Raw genomic sequence first — 18,527 nt, forward strand, 5'->3', positions numbered from 1 at the left:
AAAATATGTTCAGCTTAGGGTTGGAGTTGTATATGAAGCTTTTATAGATTTCTCAACGGCCTTTGATAGGGTAGATAAACTATACGAGATGGGTGTTCCACCAAATTTTGTACGCTTAATTATTGCTCTGCACTCCTCCACCTGGTGCTAAGTTCTTTTAGGAGAAGAGCAGGGCATGTTCCCTGAATTTGCTCCCAAAAATGGTTTGAAGCAAGGCTGTCTTTTGGCTCTGTTGCTTTTTTCTCTATATATCTATGATTTGCCGGATTTCTTATTGAATGCAGATGGTTTTGCACCCAAAATAGGAGGCCGACCTGTCTCTTGCCTGTTATATGCAGACAACATAGTCATCATTGATCTTATCCTGAAAGGTTTAAATCAGAGTTTAGCCGCCTTAAATTATTACACTATGTAGCACCACTTGAAAATCAATATATCTAAATCTCAAGTTGTTTGTTTTCTTGAGAAAAGGACTGGTAAAAAGATCAATTTCTCCTGGTTCTTGGGTCAACATAAGTTAGAGCGTGTATAAACTTAGTGTTTTTTGGGGCATATTTTATCCCACTCATTCAGTGCCCAAGACCATATTAGAAATAATTTCAGTAAAGCCTTCTCTCAAATGCAAGTGTTATTAGTTTTTTTTTAATGCAGTTGGCCTGCATCATTTTTTACCTCTTCTCACTGCTTATCTAGCAAAGATACCCGCGACCCTTCTTTGCGCTATAAAATGTATCTAGATTTCTAAATGGGGTGTTTTTGATTAGACCGATGGACAGATTTTAAGACACCTTGCCTTCTGTAAAAATTCGATATCAGGGGCTGCCCTTAGGCTTGAATTCGGTATTAAGAGTACCTTTGTTCAGGGCCCTGCAGTAGTGATTCGGAGGGTGTGTTGCCTGGCTCAAAGTGGGGATTCTTCCTTGAGATATTTAGGGGCATATTTATACTCCGTCTGCGCCGAATGTGCGTCAAAACTTTTGACGCACATTCAACGCAAACCTAGTCCCATATTTAAACTTTGACGCCCGCGGACGTCAAAATCCTGCTGTGTGCTTCATTTTCTGGATGCGGGAAACCACCTTGCGTTAATCATATGCAAGGTAGGCGTTCCCGTCCAAAAAATGACTTAAACGCCTGTGCGTCGTATTTATGTTTCCGGGCAAAAATCCTGCACGGCCGGGGGGGCGGAGTCGGAAAATGATGCACAGCCCGATTTGCATAAAAAATTAACACCTTGGTCAGGGCAGGAGTTAAAATGGGGCAAACACACCTGTATTTAATCAGAACACACAGAAGCAACAGCAGAGCAGCAAAAGGGAGACATGGAGGTGCTTCTCATCCAGCGTGCACGCAGACGCAGAGCATTGCAACAACAACAGCAGCTACCACAACACCAGCAGGGACCCCAAAGGCAATGCAGAAGGCAGGGGAGGATATTCCACACAGGACAACCCTTCATGGCCTCAGGGAACATGACTTCATACAGAGGTACAGGTTGAACTGGCATGCCGTTCAGCAGCTGCCGCGCAACATTGAGCCACAGTTGGCACCCAGCTTGCTGACACCCGCATCATCCCAGCACAAACCAAGCTGCTAGCTGTACTTCACATGTTGGCAAGTGTCTCCTTCCAAACCACTGGCGCCCTGGTTGCCGGATATCACAGCCATAATTCTCTGCCTTATTGTGTCAAAGTATGATGGGAGTGTCCATGACTGATTCATCTTCCGTCACTGTACCATCAATCAACACTTCCAGGATGGAGATATGGCAATGGACTACATGTTGGTAAGTACAGAAACCTACTTCTATACACACTGCACAGCAACCCTCTAGGACACACAACACTACACCACGACAGCAACATGTGGACAGGAACACACTGAGGTTGTGACACCACTAGCCATATTTGATAGGTCTGCAGTGAATGTGTCACACATCTGAAATTAGTGTACAGTCTAATGTCAATACATCAATGATCACAACGTATGGAGAGTTTTGGCTAATTGTCACCTTGCAAAATGTAAGCGTCTCACTGATGTTTAAATTAATCCATTGCATATGTCTAAGGGTATGGGATGTCCAGGGTACATAGATGCGAACGAGTTACCACCACTGTCAATTTGAATCTGTGTATGGAACTATCATCTCACCCCCAGTGAAGACACAGGGACACCTGTATCACAAGTCACAATGCTAGGGAGTGCACACTGTACTGCAAATCCCAAAACATACTGCTGACAACCGGTCAGCAGGCAAACACCCGTTCAGCCACGGAAACAACCCAATGCAGATTTTACATCCTAGAAGCCTAGGAATCAACACAATAAGACAAAGGAGCCACAGACAACACAAGACAACTACTGCCATGCAAGATGATATTAATGGGGCAAGATGCGTCAACATGATCCCAATCATTTTCTCTTTCAGCTGATCAGGGGTATGGGATCCAGCCATGGATTATGACACCATTTGGCAACCCAAGCACTGCAGCAGAGCGTGCCTACAATGAGGTACATAGGAGGACACGCACCATAGTGGAGAGGACCTTTGGCATCCTTAAGTCGAGATACAGGTGCCTCGACATCACTGGTGGCAGCCTCCTGTATTCACAAGAAATGGTCTGTAAGATCATTTTAACATGTGCCATCCTGCACAACATTTGTATATGAAGGAACATTCCCCTATTAGAACCAGAGCCACAAATGCCTGAAGAGGAGGAAGAGGAGGATGCTGGCCTGCAACATGAGGGGGAACAACAAAACACAGCTGCTGGATTGTGTAGGCGCCAACATATTGTGAACAATTTCTTTGGAACAACTCACCATCACCACTGTAGCAACAGATGTAAATAAACACCAATAATAATCACCAAATCATGGTCTGGGTAATCATTTTTGCTCACCTTTATCTCCAACTATCAGAATAAGAGTGTAGCCTCATGGAGCATTGCTGACATACCGATCAGGACACAGAACATTCCAAAGCAATTGTGATGCGTATTACACAACAGTCACATACACACACACTGTAAATGACATATATCCTGTACATTTCACCTTTGAAGGGCAATAGCAAAGGACCACACCTATTTCACACATACATGTTGACAACATGGTTCACCGCAGCATATGGCACACAAGTAAGACACCATCAGTCTATAAGGGAAGAAAATGCCTCATACATGAGGCAGTGGATGTGCTATTGCATTGGTAACAGAAATGTATGACCAGACCCTTGACAGCAGTAAGTCGTACAGCACCTATCTTTGCAAGGCCTATCTGTGACTAGAGTTCCATATAAGCAGAACATAGACAGCACAAGTGACACACCTATGACAAGCATTGCGCACATGACATTCCATGTACATGTCAGCCCATTTCCTAACTCCTGATACACCCATGCTCCTGGTCTCACCTCACCTGTCTGAAGAGGTCCCTGGAACCGAAATATGTGTACCCAGATATTCCCTCCTCTGCACACACAGACTAACAATAGTAATCCAGTGTGAATCACCCTTTCGTATGGTAGGCCATTGTTATAGTACATCTGACTGCATGGAAGTCAGGTCAATTAATACACTGGCTTGTACTTTCTAAGCCCTGTTATCACCTGTAGATTGCTTCCCATGTGAAAGGTACTGTTGGCCATTTGAACTCAAATCTCACCTACAGGACTTCTGAGAAACTGATGCAGCACACACCTGTGAGCACCTCCATGCAGACCACCCATTTGAACATGCACTGCCCTTGCAGATGCTTGGAACAGCATAGAAGCTGCCATTTTGTCGTTAACACTGTTATGCATTGCTAGAAATATAAGCTGTGTAACACAGCCCTTGGGTTTATGTGTCACCTTCTAAAACTCAGGATAAACACAGTCTTCCAAGTCAACTGTCTTGTTCGTCCTCCGACCAGTCTTAGTCAGACCACTGAGTATATACCTTGGGAAATTGCTGGATCCTGATTGACCCTGTATTCTGTCAGCCTGACTGGCACCTGTCTGTGCGTTACCCTAAATGTTCCTTGTGTCTACATATGTACCACACTTGCTTTCCCATACCTCACATTCCTCAGGGGGTATTTTGTCAGGTGCTTCTTCAATGCATACTCAAATACACTGTATAGCATCATCTGCTTTTTTATTGTACCATACTTGCAAACTTGTCTCCAAATACCAAAATCATGGCCTATCCCTTGTCTGGGTCTCATGTATGCATGAACGACAAAGTGTGACAGTGTAACAGGGTCGTATGCAGGGATTGGCTATGGTGCCTCCAGCAGAACCAGCAACCTCTGATAATGTTCATGAAAATTCCACACATGTTAGGACCCTGACAGTTCACACGCTGAATCAGATTGCTCACAACATATTGATGGCCTGTGCGTGCTGAATAGCTGCAAGATTAATCAACACAGAGGCTATGATGTTCCCAGATGCAGTGGGAACTTTACAGGCCAACCTATGTACAAATGTTGTAATGACACCTGCCGGAACATGACTCCTGAGATATGATCTCACTTAGCACACCAAGGTTGCCCTGTTGACAGTCTCATAACACGTCTGCAGTGACAGGGTGGGACCATCCCCATGTAGGTTCTCATGTCCTCATCGACTTTACTTTCATTGATCTCCGAAGGATACTCAGTAGATACAGCCACCACTGACTCATGATGAGACCTGGACGTAACTGTGACAACATAGACCCCTAAAAATATACAAGATCAACATTGGACCACACACATGAACCAGACACCTCTGTGCAATTGATCACTGGAGAAATGTGGCCACATGCTGCCTCGTCTGCTGGTCCACCACTGCCACAGGAGAGTTGTGGCTCAGTCATATGACCACAACTGTGGGGAGATATTACAGTTGTGGGTCACCTTTGGCTTTCCGTGTCAATAACATGGTACCCACTTAGTCTGTACATGTGCCTGACTCACGGTGGGTTCACTAACAAGTGCCTAGGAAGCAGTATCCAAATTTCCTGGACATGTGATGGGCAATTTTTGGACCATTGACATGAACAAGCGTCTGCCTTCTATCCGGTGCATGCCTTGTCATTTGTGGTGTCTACGTTACCCAAAATATTGGAAGTGTACACAACAGATGTTGCTACATGTATGACTAACACATGTCCTCTCTGATTTCCACACTGACTTGCATCTAAGGTTTGGACACATTGACTTCACATTCATACAAGCATATTTGCAATAATGCATCTTGTGAATCACACACACTGGGTCAACAACTACATTAGTAGCCAATGCACACACATTGAGCCATAGACATTGAGGTATTGTACTTATGTGCCTCACATTGCTATCCTCTCCTGATGCCAAACATGCCCAATTTGTGCAAGACATATAAGCAGGCCACACATATGGCCATCTAGTGCGTCAGCAAAGAGTGAAAATCCTGTTAATGAAGTAGCGGATCATGGTCCGCAGCAGTATGATGTCTCACATGTGACCATACACCGTCAAGACCAAAGTGGGTGCAATCAGCCTATCTCTGTTGTGTCACAAATGTTACATAACATTAAAATGGTAAAATGACCCAAACCCAGTTAATGCCCAGAAATTTTGATGCATACGTGTCAAAAAATGACGCACACGTGTAAAACAATTACACTTGTGCCCGAAAAACGATGCATAATACCCTGAAAACACCATTGACTCTCCCACACTGTACCTCAGAAAATTGGTTAAGTGTTAGACTATTTCCAAATATATGGATGCAGGCTCATTTTTACTCCTGTGCGTCAAAATAAATGACGCCCAGACTGTATGCGTTATTTTTTTTTTACACATAACGATAAAAAAGGCCGCCATTTTAGACAGGAAGTGATGTAATAGGATATCCTGTTTACAGATTATGTACAATGGATGTACTTTCACTTTCACTTTGCAGTCTGTGATTCTTCTAGACTGTGTGGCTGTGTTGAGAGTTTTGTCTGGTTGAATTGTGCTTTTTTCTCCTGTGTGGTCCATTAATTGTAATTTTGTGGATAAAATATTGTTGCTGTATCCTGTCTGAGTGTTTATTGTGTACAATTGTCTAGTATTGTATTGTCTTTGTTGTTTTTGGGAGTCTGTTGTGGGTAGTGATAGTTTGGGGATAGTTGGGCTGTTTTAGGTGTTTAGTTTACATTTTTCATATTCTACTTTACCCCAATTCTCCTTTGTTCCCCTTTATCCCCTATTTCCCTTTTTTCTGCTAAGATGTTGGGTAGGCCTCGTCTTGGCAAGATGGGTGAGGAGGATCTTGAGGGTTTCATATGGCTGGTGTGCCATTTCCTCCCCCTTATGATTGAGGCAGGTGGGCGGGTGATTCAGGGGCATCACACCGAGGCACGGACGCTCCGGTGGGGAAAGGTATTGCATACCCTGCAACGCGTCTATCGGACCCCAAGGAATGACCACCAGCTGAAGCACCGCTGGGCTGACCTCATCTCCAGGGAGTGATATCTGCTGGACCAACAGGGAATTGTGATTGGTGGCCCTGTTGGTGAGTGCAAATCATGTAAATGTGCACGATTAAATGCTCTGTAGTGACATCAGATGATTTGTACATCATCTGCCGGCAATGTTGTTGAGTGTGTGGAATGCTCTGGAAACATACAGGGTCATTTATGGACTATGTTAAGGACCGCACTTGCTAGCTGTTAGGAAGCAAGTGCTCTGCAAACTTACTGAATACTTTTGCTTAATGTAAGTTGGTGCCGCCTTTGTGTCAAACAGCAACACAAATCATGAGCCAATTATGTATAGATATAGGTCACATTTGCCTGTGAGGTATAGATTTTCAAAATCATTACCTACATTTGCTGATGCAATAGCTAGACTGACTTTTGAAACACTACATGAGGCTGAAAATGAGTGCAGGCTTCACGTCAACTGATGATAGCAATGTGGCCCAAACATATGTCTTGTGTGTCTGGTGAGTGTGTAAGGAAAGAAATTACAGAAATCCAAAAATCTTAGGGATTATTGTGGCCCTTCGTCATTTCGGATACATGTCGGATCTGGATTTGAAGACATGGGGAAAAAGTTCAAGGTGCCCTCAGCTAACATCTTAGACTGGTATTTGGTATTTGTTGTTCCACCTTTCGGTTACGGATGGCTGGCCAAAGCTATGGACATGGGTTCATATCTCTATGGTTGGTGCAACTCATCATAGCTGGGCCACATCAAATGAAGAAAATGTAACAACATGGGGGCTTACAACTGTCTCTGCCCCTCTGTGCATTGTACCTGTGTGTCATAAATTTCTCCTGGCCACAATGGCTGGTTGAATGGTAATGGACTCTTCAAGGAAAGTGGCTTCGGATGTCTCTCTTGGATACACATGATGAGACGAATACACTCCATTATTATGTCTGCTCACTAATGAAGGAGCATATTTGCCACCACATGATATTTAGGGCCACTGCATGTGTGCAGATATGTGTGTAAAATTCACAGGAGACCAATGGTATGTACATGTTAGTTGTGCTATATCGGATGCAGTATCATCATGTCTGAGTGGCTTTACTGACTTATGTAATCTTACACATAGTATTTGTCTTTGGAATTGTTGGAAAGTGCACAGAATTTGAGCACATTTCTCCCTTCCATGCCTTACAGGTGGACCCGCACCCTACACTGTGGGTGAGATGGCTTCATTCGAGGACCCAGACAACTCCAGTAAGTGTTGATATGTCTGTTATGTGTTGTGTTTGCTGGTGATGTGTGATGGACTCCTGTGTGTTGAACACATAGCAGGGTGTGATGCGCTGGCCCATCATTTGTCTTGTTCCATGAGTGGGATTTCATTTTATCACCATTTTAGAGTTAGCCAATGCTTAACCTATTGTCTTATTTAGGGATTCTAGGTCAGTCCTGTAGGCCCCGCAATGTGAATGGGGAAGAGTCATATGGAAAACACTTGTATCAGCAAGAGTCGCACTGGACCTAATCTGTGATTTAGTCAGCCTGTCAGACCCACATTCTCCCAGAATGGGGCTGCTAAATGCTTACCCACAGACCTCGACTTCCCTATTCACTAATGTACTTATTAAACTGTAGGTTGAACTTCCTAGCAGCATGTAGCTCCACATGTAGTGCTATGAGTATGTGGCACTTGAGTGCATTGGCCTAGGTGTGCATGCAAATCATGGCCAGGGGTGTTCTTGCATCTACGTGTTAGTTGTAAGTCATGGCTTACTGGAAGTATATGATGTGGACAAAGGTCTGCATTTCCAGACATGTGTGGCACTGGGATTGGTCAAGGGTTTACTGTCTCCTATTTAGAGATACACCTTACCTGTGATGTGTGTGTAGAGGCAAACACATGTCCAGCTTTCATAAGCTTCCTGGGTGTCCATGTTGTTTGAAATTGTTAGTTGTTACTCCACCCCCCCACCCTCAAACACAGGCATGGGTCTGTGAATAGTATACCTAGGACTGATGATACAAGTTTGTTACACAGACATGAAAATCAGTGAATCTTTTGTCTGAACCTAGTATACACACTCATTTTTCCCACATGAGTACTATACTAGCAAGACCATTTACAACTTGCAGATCATGTGGCCCTAGATTTCCATCCCGTACAATGACATTTGTAGCCCTGGCATTGGCGGAGGATGTGCTGCATGATTGTTAGCTGACAACTGGCAGAACTATGATGCCAAAACATGCCAGTTGTTACCCATCTTGTAGGGTTTGGATGTGCTATGTGTGATAGAACCTTTGTAGGCTGGCCTGCCATGTACTTCCTCAGGGACATTCAGGAACATATTTATACTTTTTGACGCAAAACTGCGCCAACGCAGTTTTGCGCCAAAAAAATTAGCGCCGGCTAACGCCATTCTGAAGCGCCATGCGGGCGCCGTATTTATTGAATGACGGTAGCCGGCGTTAGCCGCCGGCGCCGTCTGGTGTGCGTTAAAAAAAACGACGTACACCAGGCAGCGCCGGCGTAGGGGGATATGGAGCTTGGGCGTCAAGAAATGGGGCAAGTCAGGTTGAGGCAATTTTTTCGCATCAACCAGATTTGCGCCATTTTTTTTCACTCCCAACCCCTATAGAAATTACTCCTGTCTTAGCAAAGACAGGAGTCATGCCCCCTTGCCCAATGGCCATGCCCAGGGGACTTCTGTCCCCTGGGCATGGTCATTGGGCATAGTGGCATGTAGGGGGGCACAAATCAGGCCCCCCTATGCCACAAAAAATAAAATAAAAACACTTACCTGAACTTACCTTAATGTCCCTGGGATGGGTCCCTCCAGCCTTGGGTGTCCTCCTGGGGTGGGCATGGGTGACATGGGGTGTCCCCGGGGGTATGGGGGGGCACCTCTGGGCTCCTTCAGAGCCCACAGGTCCCTTAACGCCTGCCTTTTGCAGGCGATAAAAAATGGCGCAAAAGCGGCCGTACGTCATTTTTTTGGACCCGCCCACTCCCGGGCGTGATTTTTGCCCGGGAGTATAAATCCCACGCACATGCCTCGGAGTCGATTTTTTAGACGGGAACGCCTACCTTGCATATAATTAACGCAAAGTAGGTGTCCACGCTAAAAAATGACGCTAACTCCATGGACTTTGGCGCTAGACACGTCTAACACCAAAGTATAAATATGGAGTTAGTTTTGCGTCGAAATTGCGTAAAAAAAAACTACGCAATTCCGGCGCAAACGGAGTATAAATATGCCCCTCAATGATCTGTATGATGATATGAGCTGTTACAAGTACAGTAGATGTATTGTCTGATTTACTTCTTGTGCCATTTCACACAATGCAGTTCCTAATGTTAATTTTTCGATTTGTCTTCACAGCTGCAAATACAACACCCATCCAGGTGCGGGAATTCCAAAGACGGGCAATGAGGTATCAGCATATACTTCAGATAGAGTCTTGGTACCAAAAGAATGGCCCGCAGATACAGGAACAAACGGGCCTCTGGAGCCTGAAGGGCATTGCCACAGGGCGGCCCTTCTTTGCTCACCACAGCCACCACTAGCACCACCACCACTACCACCCAGGTGGCACCACCAACAGCTGGGACCATTCTGGCAATCACATCAACAAGTGCTCCAGGCCCTAGCACAGCACCACCTGCTGGCACCCAGACCACCCCCGCTGCAGCTATTGACCCTGCTGCTTTTGTTGATATGCAGTGTAAATTGGACCGTGTCCTGTGAAAATTGAGTCGCCTGCGGCAGGATGTGTGACATATAAACCGGCGGGTGCGGTCTATCAAGCAGACCCTCCGGAGGGCCAACCTATAGACATTTTGACATGATTCCCTCCCCTCCCTCCTCTTTCCTTATTCTTATACTTTGTGGGTTTGGGGGGTTAGTGTTAGGTTAGTATAGGCTGTTAGTTTAGTTAGTGTTAGTGGGTGGGGGGTCCTGATTATTTCTACTGTTTCTTATTGAGTGTGTGGGTAGGCAATGTTGGGTGTTCTTGTGTGTTTAACAAAAAATTAAAATAAATAATAATTAAAAAAAATATACAAATAAAAAAATTACTAAAAATATATATTTGTTTAGTATAGGATAGTACGTGTTTAGGTTAGTATCTGTTGTCCTCCATGTGTCCCGTCTCATAAGGGGGGTGGGGGGGTTGATGTTTAGAACGTTTCGTTAAAAGTTTAGCTTAGGTTAGTTAGGGACAGTTGTGGGTAATGAGTAGTTAGGGTAGATTAGGGTAGGTAAGGCTTTTCCCTGAGTTTTATCTTCTGTTTTTACAGTTTAATAAATATGTAGTAAACCCTTTACAGTATGTGTGACATGCTTGTAGATCAGGGCCTTGGCATGAGTGTACATGATTTCTTTTGTATTACAATTTGTGTCCTATGCTACAAACAAATCCCAAATTAGCTGTAACGTTGGCAGCTACCCCAAAGCAACCTTGCAAAGATTAGACCATTCATTGCAACCACCAATCACAGTTACTATGGATCCCAACGTGTTTTTTTCAATAAGTATGTTTTCAATGTCACATACAGTGCTTCCAGATGTGGTATTGGGGACACTGTGTTATGTCTGACTGCAGTCTGATGTTCAAGGAAACCTTTATAAGGAGAGTGGTAGTAAGCACTCTTGTAGCGTCGTGTTCATGACTCACATAGATCATTTGTTACACTGTTCAGCATGATTACTTATTTGGATGTAAACTCAGACACCTCAATTCATGCAGTTTGGTGACTGTTCGCTTAGATTTGTGGGCAATGTTATATGTGTTAGTTTTGCATGGAGGCAACATTTGCAGGCACTATTTAATGGCTTAGATATTCCTTGAGGAAGCATTATTCTGTCCAACACAGCATTATGGTGTATAGTTTCTCTTTTCATCAGATATTACCCTCAAGAAGGGCAGAGTATGACAGAATCCAGGCCACTGTGCATGGTTAGCAGACTACATTATTTCAGGACAGTTGTATTGACAAGCTGTGTAATTTGACAGGAGGCAAAATTCAGTGGTGTACTGCACGGTTGATGTGTCACATTACACAGAGACAAAGTGGTTGTGGAAGTGCTATTTATTGAAAAGTGCTGTAGTGCTATATGTACATTGTCCATGATTGTGAGTCCATTATAGTGACATCCATCTTCCATTGTGAGCATACACAAGTGCTAAAGGAAAATGCATTTGACATGCTGGGGTGATGTGTCAGACAGTGCAGAGGGACAGGATTTGCCAATGAGTAAGTGAGAGACAATCACAAGGCAGGCTTACAAGATATACAGTGATTTGCAGAACAGTCGTTGAGTACAGTTGTTGCAAGACTGGCATGCTATGAAGCACAGGACCTTGGTAATAGGTGGCCATGTGGCAGGGACTAGTGCTTCCGGGTACTTTTACGTGTGAAGGTGATCTGTTCCATGTCTTCTTCTTCTGATGTGGGTGTTGCCTCCTCTGTCCTTGGTGGTGGTGGTTGTGAAGGGGCAACACACACCTCAGTGTTTGAAGACGTGGAGTCAGACATCCTGGTAGCTGCTACCTGTGAGGGTCTTAAGGGCAGTACTGCTGCAAGGAGGATCTGCTAGTTCTTAAGAATAGAAGCCACTTCACGATGGTAGGCAGCCAGGTCGGCCCTGAGGGGTTCAATGTTGCACTCGTGCACGCATTGATAGGATTGCTGTTGTAGGTGTTGGGTCAACTGTATTACGGCTGTGCTGATTTCCTTCAGCCTTTTTTCTACTTCCTGCAAGATAGTTGTTCGCCCTTGCATAGCTGCTACCTGTTCTTCAGTTGATATCATGCACGAACGCACCCCCTGTAGGCTGGCTGCCATATTTTGCGCCCCCACCTGCACCTCCTAGGCCAGCTCCCGCTGTACTCCGACTACAGTTCTCTCAAAGCTGGTGCCTGTGTCATCTGAGTCCTCAGCTGTATTGGAGCTGGCAGGTCTTACAATTGGGGTGGTGGGTGGGTCCTCTGTGATGGCTGCTTGTTCTGTGTTCCTCCTTGTGACTGAAGGTGGGGTCTGGAGGGTTCCAAGGACATCTTGGAGGATCTAGTGGCTGATGTTTGTCAGCTCGTCTTCCATGTCATCAGGGTAGTCCTGGACAGGCATATCTGCAGGAGATCCATCGTCCTCTGCAATGAACTAGGGTACAATTAGTGTGTCTGTGTTGTGGCATTGCTGATGTGACATGCCTGCCTTGTGATGATTTCACATTGTGATCTTGTTTCCTGTTCATTGATCCAGTCTTTCAGATGGGCATTCTCACAGGCCTATGCCCCACCTGCATGTCACATGTATTGTGGTAAGTTATTAGACTTGTCGGCATCATCTCCTCTAGGTGTTGGTTTTGGCCAAATAGTGATTTGCCACCTTCTTGTCCTACTCAACCATCCGTCTACATCCATTCTCATGGTGAGACCTTTCACTGGCTGTGGGTGCTCTGATGGCACTAGCAGCACACTTAACAATTTGGACCTGCCCCATGCTCTGATCTTTCAAATCCACTTATATGTAGTTGAAATGTAGTGTATACTATGCATAGTATTGTCATGGCAATATATGGATGTCAGCATTGGTAATGTGTACAGCTGATGTGGGGAAATATGTGGAGACTGGATTGCCCTGATTGTCATAGCAGTGTCCTATTTCCTCCTCTGACTGTGAAGATGTATTTCAGTGATCAGTTACATGTGTCCTCCCCCTCAATGCTGTTTTGTGAGCAGTATGACATTTGGGATGTTGCATTGTGACCCAGGGACAGGATGGACCCTGACATATGCTGCATGGGTGTGACCTTAGTGCTGTGTAGCTCCCAATGTTGATGACATAGGCTGATGTTTGCGGCAACTATGGGCATTCACAATTGACAGGACTGGAACATTTGTCTTGTTTCAGGGGATTGTTAAAGTCATGATCCTCAACCCTCTAATTTAGGTGTGTATGATCCATGGGGACGTTACTGCCATTGGCTACTTGAGCTGCACACACAGCGGAGGTGGTAGTGGCAAATGTTGTCACTGTTACATTCCAGTTGTCGGTATGGCTAGAGGTTGTTAATTGGGCCCTAGTTAATGTAGGGGGTATAGTGGCTGATGTGTGACAGGATGTCAGTTTGACGTTGTGCTCTTCCCTCCTGGTGTGGCTTTACCTTTGCTACATCATTGGCATGGCAGCATACCCCCATGGAACAGTTGTTGGTGTTGTGTTATGGTGTGCCCCAGCTTTTCTCTGTACAGGCCATGTCCCCATGCCGTACCCCTTTACCCATGCCACTCCATGTATATGATGACTTCCATGCATTTTGTAGTCGGTATCCCCCCCGGTTGTAGTTGACATTAGTGCATTTTAATTCCCCATGCGACTTACCCTGCATGTGCGTTGTCTCCTGGTAGTCTGCGCTGTCCTTGTCCTTGAATCCCTGTGACGATCTCCTCAGGGATGACAGCTGCCACCATCTCCTCCATGTGGTCCAGGGACTCCTGGTGTGCTGGACTCCCACCTCCAGTCTGCAGTGCTGCCTTTCTGTTCCTGGCCATCGTTTCCTTGGTCCTGCGCTTGCAGTCATGCCAGCGTTTCTTGCACTCGATGACTGTTCTGCGTACTTCTGCCACAGTGTTAATCTTGTCAACAATGTGTTGCCATATTGCCTCTCTCCTACTGATTGGCAACTTTGAGATAACAAACAGTTGGTTCTGGTGTTCCGTCACCTCTTTTACCAGGATTTCCTGCTCCGCTGCACTGAAGCGACACTTTCTTTTCTTCTTCTCCCTGTCCTGGTTCCTGTGTGGGTCCTCCTGGCTGGTTCCTGGTCTTTTGTCATCTTCCTGGGGTTTGTACAGGCATCTGGAATCCATTTGGGCTCTCCTCTGCTGAAATGGCTGTGTTTGCGGGAATTTTGATGCTGTTTTTACCTCACCAGGGCTTATAAAACTATTGTTATAAAGTCCCTGCTTATAGTTACATGGCACCCATCCCTAGGGGCACATAGGGCCCACCTTAGGGGTGACTTATATGTAAAAATAAGGTAGTTTAAGACTTTGGAACTAATTTTAATTCCAAAGTCGAATTTGCATAAACTTTAATTTAAAAGCAGCCAGCAAGGCAGGCCTGCCTTTAAAATGACACTGGGCACCTCAGCAGTGCACCTATGGGTACACCACCTATGCTGTGGTCCCTAAACCTACATGCCCTACCATATACTAGGGACTTATAGGTAGGTTAACTTAGCCAATTATAATTTGCATATCCATTTTACACAGAGCACAGGCCCTGGGACTGGTTAGCAGTACCCAGGGCACCATCAGAGTCAGGAAAACACCAGCAAAAAGTGGAAAATGGGGGCAAAAAGTTAGGGGGCCTCTGCAATCAGCCCTGTTTTCTCACAATCAGGCAATCTCCACATAAAATTCTCATCCAAGGAACACCCACAGTGAGACACTTTTTCTCTTCATCGTCTGGCTCATTGTTTTGCCAAGTTTTCAACTCTCTCAAAGTTTGTGATTCAAAATGCAATTTGGTAGAACACATTTATTATCAAGCAATCTCCATATATAATTAGCATCCAAAGCAAAACCAATTGTTGTTTGAGTATGAGTCAGCAAAATGTCAACTGAAGGAGGGGCCAACATGATTAATGTATAACAAATCACAATCTCTTCACTCTGCCGATCAGCAACACACGTATCAGTAATGGTCCTCAGGCAAACTGTAAGAGTGTTGGCTCTAATGTAGCTGAGAAGAAAGCCACTCACTGTTTTGCTCTTTCAGTTTGCTGAGTAAGAACTCAAAATGATCAACCTTCTATCACATGGCATAATGAATACAAATATGTTTTTGAAATCAGGCATTCCAAGAGTGGGTGCAGTACAGAGACAATGTCTGAGCTTTAGGAACATATTCATGCATTCATTATACCAGGGCACCAGATCATTCACAACACTGTGAGTAAGCCTTTGTAAAAACTTTCCAATTAGGTAAAATATTTGAATCCAATGATTACAGTAGCCACCTATTCCCAAAAACACTCTCACGTCTTTCTGGGTCAGTGGTGTGTTTTATTTTCAGACTCACAGGATTGTATTATGTGAACTCCTTTCTCACTTGTTTCTCAATGTCTTGACCCAAATAAACAACTTCTTTCTGGCAATAATGCACTTTTGTTGGGGCCACTTTATCACCTGCTCTGCAAGTTGATTTAGCAGTGATATTGTGCCAAACGTGCAGTTATGTCTTTTTTTTTTGTTACACCCATGAGGGCATCAATATGCTGCATCAACACTTAGTTACAGGGATGATGCAAATTCTCTAAATCTTTCTTCAGAATTTGGGAGAAAATATATCACCTTTATTTATACCCCTGTGGGGTTGAAAACCAGACCATTACTCTATTTAAAAATCTGAATGCAGAGATATACTGACTAGCCACATCAAGATGAATAAAGAATAATGCTTGTCACAAATCGATAATGGTCAACTACTTAACATCAGCAGGTATCTTGGACAAAATGACAGGAGGATCCAGTAGCATGGGACAGCACAGGATAAGAATATTTTTTTTTTAATGCAGATCTTGAACTAGTTTCCATTTTCTACTCAGTATTTTCATTCCCATGATTGGGGAATTAGAAGTAGGGGTGCGCATAACCTGTCTAGCTTCTGATAGCGTATTTCTTGCAAAATTACCATTATATTACGCAAATATTTGCAAAATTATGTGAAATGCATCGTCCAATGAAAAAACAAACCTGAACTTTTCATTCGGGTAAAAATTCAACTTGAAAATGTAATGGGAAAGTTGCAGTGATATTATCAATGATGTCATAGAAGATGTCAGGAGTGAAGCAATATGTGCGATAATTAGCAGTGCATGGTGAGAGCATGAGTAAAATATGTGGCACACCCTGTGAGTTGGGGTCCCCGGGGCTGAATGTGGCCCAGGGGTCCACCTCCCTATTAAAATTGTGATGGGCCCTGGAGATGGGAACCTAAGGGGAAAAATCAGCCTGGGGAAGAGGACAACATGTCCCCATCTTCCTTTGAAAATGTGCTTTTCCATGGGGGTTGGGTTTAATGGGGACCCCATTCAAATTGCAGGACATCAAATAGTATTTTTGATGCCAGGCGGGACCCCACCACCAGGCCTAGGGGGACAGACTATTCCTACCCTGATCCTTTGTGTCTTTTTTTCAGTGTTTTAGGACTTAGGACTCGGATGGTTGCAACCACTTCCTGGTTGAGATGGTGGCAGCCAATCAGATCTCACTTTGAGATCTGTGGGTAGCTGCAGAGCCTCCACATCCCTAGAAATACAAAGGGGCATATTTGCATGCCCCTTGTGCCACCTCACCACCATTTTTTACACTAAGGTTGCATTAAGGAGGCCCTCACTGTGCACCACCATGTAACCCCTTGCACCACATTATACCTGTGTCTGGTATAGTGTATGCAAGGGTGTCGTCCCCTGCAGGGAGGCTCCAACAAATGGTGCAGGGATAATTTAAAAGATTTCACTGTGCCATTATTTCCATTATTTGTTTAAGGTAGGAGTTAAAGTGATGCTGCCTTTGAGCCCAATGGGCCTTCCTGACCTTTGCTGCACTAGCGTAAATATTTTTTACAGTAGACCAGAAAAACACCACAATAGCGTAAAAAATGTTGGCGTTATTGTCCTAACGTGTGCCGTGGTGCGCTGTATAGTAATTCCAGTGCTACCATGGTGACGTTAGGAGGCACAGGGAGACACAGGAAAAGTGGCGCATCCAAGCTGATGCACCACTTTCTTGCAATTATGTCATAAAGATTTTGAGCATTAATTGCTCAAAAACTACTAAACAGATTTATACCAAAACACAAAAAAACACTACTTCTGGGCCTATATCTAGGTTTCTGCCAAATTTGGTGTAAATCTTTTCAGCAGTTTAAGCTGTAGCCATGTCTAAAGTTCCCATGGGAAAATTAATGGGGAAAATGTGTTGTGGGATCTCCCTTTTTTCTCTACCACCACTTGACGGATTTCCCTGAAACTTTACATGCCCAAGTTATTAGCAACACAAAAAAGTGCATTTCCTATGGGAACACCATCCTACCTATAACCACCCAGTGGCGACCGCCACTAAATTATATATTTACATATAATCTATATCGCCAGTAGGTAGTTATGGTTAGGACCATGTTTCCATTGAAAATGCATTTATTTTTAACTTTGGCACCATTTAACAAATCTTCACAAAATGTTCAAAAACAAGTGTTTAAATTAATCTTATTGTACACTGGAAGTTTTGGGTGATCCATCAAGTGGGGGCTGAGAAAGAGGGGGTTCAAAAAGTATGTGTTTCCTATTATAATTCCCATAGGGATTTTAGACACAACTGCAGCCTGAACGGCTGGATGGAATTGCACCAAATTTTGCAGAAAGGTAGCTATTGATCCAGAAAGAGTGCTTTTTTAACTTAGTGTAAATCCAATCAATAATTTTTTTAATATTAAAAGAAAACTAAATATGGATATCAAGAGGCACAGGAGGTTCCCAAATAATAATGAGTGTGTGCAAAGAAATGGATAGCTCTGATTGGCTGCCAACACTTCAACCAAGAAGTGTTGGCAGCCATCTTGGGACTTGACTTCAACATATTGGCATTGAGTTTAGAGTTGAAACCATATGCATCTCTAAACTAAATGCTAATATGTTGAAACTCGAGTTCATCGGTACCATGAGTGAGGCATGTGTGAATTTCCTTGACCTGAGAGTAGCAGTGGAAGGAGGTAAATTAACGTCTAGGGGCAGATTTATACTTTTTCTCGCAAAACTGCATTAGTGCAGTTTTGCGTGAAAAAGTATAGCGCCAGCTAGCGCCATTCCAAGACACCTGCCGGGCGCCATAATTATAAAATGGTGCTATCCAACGCTAATGCCCTGTCAGCGACCTTGGAAAGGGGGAGGCGTAGGGGAAACCAGGCCTTCTGCGCCAAATTATGGCGCTACACTATTCAGAGGCAGAAAAACTGCCTCTAGGCAGTGTAGCACCATTTTCTGGTGCACAACCCCCATGGACATGGCTCCTGTCTCAGTAAA

The sequence above is a fragment of the Pleurodeles waltl genome, chromosome 5 (genome assembly GCF_031143425.1).
Source record: "Pleurodeles waltl isolate 20211129_DDA chromosome 5, aPleWal1.hap1.20221129, whole genome shotgun sequence".
In the NCBI taxonomy this organism is placed as follows: domain Eukaryota; kingdom Metazoa; phylum Chordata; class Amphibia; order Caudata; family Salamandridae; genus Pleurodeles; species Pleurodeles waltl.